This window comes from Micromys minutus, assembly GCF_963924665.1.
Source record: "Micromys minutus genome assembly, chromosome: 9".
Lineage (NCBI taxonomy): Eukaryota > Metazoa > Chordata > Mammalia > Rodentia > Muridae > Micromys > Micromys minutus.
In genome coordinates, this window is record NC_137978.1 from 59,790,609 (window position 1) to 59,798,965 (window position 8,357).

At 37.7% G+C, this 8,357-nt stretch overlaps 1 pseudogene across 1 annotated transcript; it reads right to left on the reverse strand.

Annotated features, from left to right (window-relative positions):
- Positions 1-331: 331 nt before the first annotated feature.
- Positions 332-1,096, reverse strand: LOC308423806 (phosphoglycerate mutase 1-like; annotated as a pseudogene). The gene has a single exon. The product of its transcript is annotated as a phosphoglycerate mutase 1-like (transcript).
- Positions 1,097-8,357: the final 7,261 nt, after the last annotated feature.

Consider the following 8,357-nt stretch of genomic DNA (forward strand, 5'->3'; position numbering starts at 1 on the left):
CTCCCTGACTTCCTCCTAAGCAGACCCTTAGTAAACAAAGAACTAAGAAAAACTATAATTGCTATCTCTCAACTCTCCTGGTACAGGGAGCCGACCCTGGATGTGGACCAAGAACCTGCACCCCAGAGGTGTTATTCTGACTAGATTCTATGAACGAAGTGGGTGCAAGAGATAAAATACTAAAATGAAAATGGGAGCCACAGGTCCCCATCTGCAGCTGCAATTTAAACTTAAGATCCTAAAGATGTCGTCAGTGTGGCAGGTGCTGGGGAGGGTGCAGGAGGCAGGAACAGGCAGGGAGGGTGTCGGGTAGGAGTCTGCCTCCTTGCCTTCACTTCTTCACTTTGCCCTGAGCAGCCACAGCTTCCATGGATTTACGCACGGTCTCCTCATCTCCCAGGAACTGCATGGGCTTGATGGGCTTCAAGTTCTTGTCCAATTCATAGACAATGGGAATGCCTGTTGGCATGTTCAGCTCCATAATAGCCTCTTCGGAAAGACCCTCCAGATGCTTGACGATGCCCCGAAGGCTGTTGCCATGGGCAGCAATCAAGAGCCTTTTCCCCTCTTTGATCTGGGGGACAATTTCTTCATTCCAGAAGGGCAGTGCTCTGGCAATAGTGTCCTTCAGGCTCTCACAGGAGGGCAGCTGGTCCTCAGTAAGGTCTGCGTACCTGAGATCCTTGCTGATGTTGCTGTAGAAGGGATGATCAGGTTCCATTGGAGGTGGCGGGACATCGTAAGATCGTCTCCAGATCTTTACCTGTGGCTCACCATGCTTAGCAGCAGTTTCTGCTTTGTTGAGACCTGTTAGACCCCCATAGTGTCGCTCATTGAAGCGCCACATCCTGACCACTGGCAACCACATCTGGTCAATGGCATCCAGAACTGTCCAGAGGGTTCGGATTGCTCTCTTTTGAACAGAGGTGAAACAGATGTCAAACTCATAGCCAGCATCTCGCAATGCCTGCCCGCCGCGCTTCGCCTCCTCATGGCCCGCCGGGCTCAAGTTGGCGTCCTACCAGCCGCTGAAGCAGTTCTCCAGGTTCCAGGAGCTCTCGCCATGCCTGATCAGCACCAGCTTGTAGGCAGCCATGACGACGGACAGAGGATGCGGCAGCAACTGAGGATCGCTGAGATTCTCCTCGCTAAAATATCTTGATGTGACTCTAACTAAGCAAACGAAGGACCTGTATGATAAGAACTTTAAACCTCTAAAGAAGGAAATCGAGGAAGATCTCAGAAAATAGAAAGATCTCCCGTGCTCATGGATTGGAAGGATCAACACTGTAAAAATGGCCATCTTACCAAAAGCAATCTACAGATTCAATGCAATCCCCATCAAAATTTCAATGCAATTCTTCATAGAGTTGGAAATAGCAATGTGCAATTTCATCTGGAATAAAAAAAGACCTAGAATAGCGAAATCTATCTTCAACATCAAGAAAACATCTGCGCAAATCACTATCCCTGACTTCAAGCTATATTACAAGGAAATTGTGATAAAAACTGCATGGTACTGGTACAGAGATAGGCACATGGATCAATGGAATAGAATTGAAGATCCAGAAATGAGCACTCACATATATGGTCACTTGATTTTTGACTAAGGAGCTGTAAACATTCAATGGGAAAAGGACAGCTTCTTGAACAAATGGTGTTGGTCCAACTGACACTCGACATGCAGAATAATTAAAATAGACCCTTCCTTATCTCCTTGTACAAAGCTCAAGTACAAGTGGATCAAAGATATCAACATTAAATCAGGTACACAAAAATTATTAGAAGAATAAATGGGGAAAACCTTAGAACACATAGGCACAGAAAAAATTTCCTAAACAGAACACCAATGGCTCATGCTCTAAAATCAAATATCGACAATGGGACTTAATGAGATTGCAAAGTTTCTATAAGGCTAAGGACATTGTCAAAAAAACAAAATGGCAGCCATCAGATTGGGGAAAAAGATCTTTACCAATCCCACATCTTATAGAGGCGTAATATCCAAGGTATACAAATAACTCAAGAAGTTAGACACCAGAGAATCAAACAAACCTATTAGAAAATGGGATACAGAGCTAAACAAAATGTTCTCAATTGAGGAATATCGAATGGCTGAGAAGCATCTAAGGAAGTGCTCGACATCATTTGACATCAGGGAAATGCAAATCAAAACAACCCTGAAATTCCACTTTACATCAACCAGAATGACTAAGATCAAAAATTCAGATGACAACAGATGCTGGCGAAGATGTGGAGCAAGAGGCACACTTCTTCAGTATTGCTGAGGTTGTAAATTGGTACAACTACTCTGGAATCAGTCTGGCAGTTCCTCAGTAAATTAGACATAGTACTAACTGAAGACCCAGTTATTCCACTTCTGGGCATATACCCTAGAGAAGCTCCAACATACAGCAAAGATATATGCACCACAATATTCATAGCAGCTCAATTCATAATAGCCAGCAGCTGGAAAGAACCCAGGTGTCGTTCAGTAGATGAATGGATACAAACATTGTGGCATATTTACACAGTGAAGTTCTACTCAGCTTTCAGAAACACTGACTTTATGAAATTCTTAAGAAAATGGATGCATCTAGAGAATATCATCCTGAGTGAGATAACCCACTCACAATAGAACAGACATAATATGCAGTCACTGATAATTGGATACTAAACCCAGAAAGCTCTGACTACCCCTGAAACAATTCACAGGCTATATGAAGTTCAAGAAAAAAACAAAGGCCAATTATAAAGAAAATTAAAAACCATTATGTTTAATCTTTATATACCAAGAAACTTTTGACTATTTCTACGTTACATCTTGTTTTACATGTACTTTATGCTCGTTGTAACTAGTAAGATTTTAATGCATAATAAAAAACCTTTTAAAAAATCAAGTTCTGACAAAAATGTATGCATATACTTTTATACAAAAATGCTTAAAATCTGTACATTTATCTTTGCTTTTTAAAATAAAATTGTTCAATTTATTTTTAAAAACCCTGAAAAATAGACTAAGAAAGAGCAATAAACAGCACAGGAATGAGGAGACAGGTCTGTGTGCATCAAATCTAGAATTATATACTAGTATTGTGTATTAGATATTGTGAATAGATTGATATCTAATTCTTTGTACCTTATAGAAATATATAGCTCAATTTTAAGCTCAACTAAATTACTGTAATCATGTGAAATAAAACTGTTTCTTCATGTAACAAAAAAAGAAGAGAAAGTGGAGAAAAGCTTGGAAAACATAAGAACAGGGGAATTGTTTTTTAACAGAACACCAATGACTTATGCTCCAAGATCAAGAATCGATAAATGGGAGTTAATGAGATTACAAAATTTCTGTAAGGCTAAGGATATTGTCAAGAAAACAAACAGCAGCAAAGAGACTGGGAAAAATGTTTGCCAATTTCACATTTGACAGAGGTCTAATATCCAACCTATACAGAGAACTCAAGAAGTGAGACAACAGTGAATCAAACAATCTTATTAAATAATGGGGTTCAGAGCTAAACACAAAATTCTCAATTGAGGTATACTGAATGGCCAAAAATCACCTAAAGGAATGCTCAATATCCCTAGGCATCAGGGAAATGCAAATCAAAACAACCCTGAGATTCCAGGTCACATCACTCAGAGTGGCTAAGATCAAATACTCAGATGACAGCAGATTCTGGCAAGGATGCAGAGAAAGGGACAAACTCCTCCACTGTTGCAGAAGTTGTAAGCTGGTACAACCACTCAGAAAATCACTTTGGCAGTTCCTCAGAAAAGTGAACGTAGTACTACTGGAAGACCCAGCTATTACACTTCTGGGCATATACCCCAAAGATGCTCCAACATCTAAAAAGGACACATGCTCCACCATGTTCACAGCAGCCTTATTTATAATAGCCATTAGCTGGAAACAACTCAGATGTCCTTCAACAAAGTAATTAATACAGAAAGTGTGGTATATTTACACAATGGAGCACTACTCAGCTATTAGAGAAAATGATTTTACTAAATTTGTCGTGAATGAATAGAGCTAAAAAATATCATCTTGAGTGAGGTAACCCAGTCACAAAAGAAAAAGCAATGTATGTAGTAACTGATAATTGGATACTAACCTTGGAAAGCTCTGAATACCCAAGAAACAACTCTAGAACTTACAAAGGGCAAAAATATAGGAAGGCCAAAATGGGGAATCTTCAGTCCTTAGGAAAAAGAAAAAAATATGTGTATTCCTCATATATTATTTTGTGACAAATTTTGTATGTCATAATAATAGTTTAAAAAATAAATTAATTAATAAAAAATAATGAGAAAAAAATGAAATTATTCCCTTTGAGACCTGCAGGTCTTCAGTCCTTGAAAATTGTATGTGGACACACTAGAAAATCCAGTGAAAATATAATGGTGTTATATATGTGAGAGACCTAAACCTTATATTTTCATCATCTCAGACAAAATGAAATAAAATAAAATAAGCCCTTGAGGAGGTTGGAGAGATGGTTATGTAGTTAAGAGTACAGACTACTTTTCTAGAGGTTCTGAGTTCAACTAACAGCAACCACATATGGGGTCTCAACCATCTGTAATGAGATCTGATGTGCTCTTCTGGTCTGTCTCAAAACAGTTACAGTTTACTTACATATAATAAATAAATAAATAAATCTTTTTAAAAAAAATAAAAACAAAACTCTGAGGTAACTTTACTAATTATAGATAATAAAACTATTGAATGCTTTGAATAAAAAGGGATTTTTCAAAGAAAAGCAAACAGCACACTTACCTGTAGAGTCTTTAGGAGATGCACACTCATTCTTTATTATGTTCTTCTCCCAGATTTAAATATTGGAGGTCTTCTAACTTTCAAAACATGGTTGAAAAGACAAAGATTAAATTAATAAAACTTTATTATGGACTATGGTAAACCACATAAAAGGACATTAAAACAAAACATGAGAAAATACTTCTACAGATATGGGAGCATGGAATCACATATTTAGTGTGGTAAGGAATATGAGTATAAACTATCAACAGGCTACAGCATCTAAAACAGAGCACATGATTACCTTCTGTAAAATATAACTAATCAGGGTTATTATGGGGAACATATATCCCTGGGTCTAGAGACAAAGACAAATGACTAGTTGCTACCATGAATGATACATCAATTTGAATGGTGATTCATTGGCCATCACAGCATAATACCTTATCTGAACCTCTGAGGAGATTACACATTATTCTCCCAGGCAGATACAGTATATCTATTTTCTAAGTGTCTCCTGTTGTCTTAGATACAAAGATTCTATCTGACAATTATCATCTTATTTGCAAAATAATATGTTGCCAAAAGATTTAGTCACATCAATTTTCATCATTATCTAAAAAGACTTGCAACTGTTCATAAGATAAGTATTTTATTTCTAACTTATGTCTTCTATCAATATGGCCTCAATTTTTAACACCCATGCACAGATTTGGCTGCATTGACTTGACACCTTAACATCCACACAAATGCATTAATATGTAGAAAATTACAATTATAGCTTGAATGTCTTTAAATGGGTTTTACTTATACTAAACCTTTAAAACAGTTGTTGTTCTTATATTCATATATTCTTTCTAATGGTGTGGTAAACTCTTATTACAGTTCCAGGAACTGGTAAGTTGTGGCATCTACATGTTTCAGACCCACATGCAGACTGATAACAGGAGTGGTGTATAACTTCCCAAGAATATAAAAACTATGTGTTTTATGATGGTCAGTCTTTTACAAAGCCTGTGAAAGTGTCAATTGAGCACAAAGACATCACAACTCAAGGGATGTGAAAGAGACTTCTAGTCAATGTGTAAACAAAATCAAAAGGAAGAATGGTAGAAAGTCAAGTACAGCTGCGAATACACAGGGATAGGTTCCCTCCTTATATCAAAGCTGTTAAAATACTATCACTCTTGGAATACATTCCTGAACAGGTATATATCTGAATTTTGATATTTTTCCAGGCATTTATCAGAAACAAATCCATACTAAATATGAATATAGTGAGATTCTTCTAGCCTTGTTGCTATGGATTTCCTCTCTGGCAATCACTCTTATAAGTTCACATGAATGAATGTCTGATATGGGTTTCCTGGCATACATACCAATACATGTACATGCACATATATGCACATACATACATGTTTGTGCATAAATAAAAATTAATCATTGATTCTAAATGTATAGAAACTATTAATACAGAATTTTTTGAAGAAAAGGGCATCAGCAAATATTCAGCCCTATTTCTAAATTACTTTGACTTTATATTTTTCTCATGTCGGCTATTTCTCTTGGCATGTAATGGGTAAACGGATGGACTCTTTTGATGCCCCTACCTTAGTAGATTAGATTGGCACTGGGAATTAGCAGATGATGCAGTGCTTGGGAAAGTCATATAAAATTAATGAGAATTAATGAGGAAAAAAAGATTTTTCTGGGAACAGGTAAACAAGAAAACTTTCAATGATTTAACAGTCAGTGACAGTAGGATCTCAAACATGTTACCATATCTTTGAAAGGCATGGAGCAAAATTTCACAGTGGATCACTTTGTTTTCAAGGGGCAACAGTTATTTCTGAGTCTCAAAACTAATCAAATATTGACATCATTGACTGCTGTTTGCACTGCCTACCAAGGGAAATCCATAACATCACATCTAATACTATTCTCAGTGAAATTTTCCAGAACCATAAAAGAAGTAGAATCTGGAAAAATCAAATTCATGTCCTCTTTCTACTGACAGGTGAGCACCACTGCACCCCCGGCTAAATCCCTCTAACATACCTGGATTCTTTGATAAAGTCTCCTTGGCCTTTCCTATCCAGGACTATTAGATTTGATTTACAGCTATGCCAATTCCATTGATCATTTGGAGATCTAAAGATGAGAAGATCTTGCTCAGAAAAACCTGGATGTATTATTGAAACAAAAATGAAAGGTGCTACCACCTGGCAAAAAGATAAACATGAAGGAAAGAGAAGATGTCATAAAATGACTCTTTTCTCTGAGGATTTCAATTTACACTATGAGATAGGAGAGTCAGTCATTGTAAACACACACAGAGTCCTTTTCCAATGAACAAGAAGGAGGAGCAAAGAAGACTGCAAGTAAAATAATGAGACCCATAGAATCCAGACTTTGAACTTCTCCAACAACATGTTCTGAAAAAACTTCTTATTGCAGGATCTAACCATTTCCAAAGGCTGTATTTACAACAATGGCTGCATATACCTTGGTGTAAAATTAATGGAGACTATAATTATGCTGAAATAATGTTAATATTTACAGCCATACAATGCTGCTATATAACGAATATTTTCTCCCTCAATCAAATTTCCAGTGGTCCCTTTTATAACACATATGTACGAGGGTATCTTGGGATGCCTATTCAGTCCCCTAGAGAAAAACAAATGAAATGGCAAACAGAGGAACAGAGGATTTAAGAAAGCATGAATTAATTTGGATGAGAGGAGCTTTGTTAAAATTTTAGAAAGAGAACCCTAGTGCACTAACTGAAGATATGGCCAATAATCTATGAGGTTATTTTAGAAAAATATTCTGGAAACCAGAAAATTAAAACATCACCATGAACACAAGTCACAGCACCTCAAATGTCCCTACAATGTTATGACATCTACAACAGAATTGTGAGAGTGGCAGCAAGAAATGCACCCCTGCCCCACAGCCATGCTCTGCTCCAGCCCCTTTCCCAGCCCAGCAGCTCCTCTGACAGGAGACAGGACCAACTGCTGAATGTCCTAGGAGGCCAGCACAGCAACTGTAGCTTAAGGAAGTTTTCAGGTACCTCAGATACTGAGGACTAGTCTCCCACCATGACTTCTTGACCTCAACACTGCCCAGATGCAGAGAGAACACTGTAATGGTGGAAAATCCTGTTATTAAGGCCAGTGTTAGTACTCTAAACACTGCAATACTCCAGTGTTAGTACTCTAAACACTGCAGAAAATGAAAAAAAAAAAAAAACAAAAAAACAACAGTCCACCAATATTCTGAACTGTGTGTAAGTTGCAAGTTGTGCAGGAATCTGGTGGCACCAAAATGTATAAATCACCAACCAGTATTTCATTGATCTGGAGCCCCAAACAATGAGAGGTAGCTCATGCCTTATATGTCCTTGTGAATAACAACTCACAGAGACTTAAAGGACAGGAACGGAGGATGCACAGGTCATCTGCTCATGTGAGGGCTTTTAGCTGGTGATTTTGTGAATCTCCTAATAGTGGGAGCAGGTGTAGCTCTGACTTTCTCACCTGTTCTTGAGAAAATTTCCTACTATTGGGTTCACTTGGCAGCCTCAATA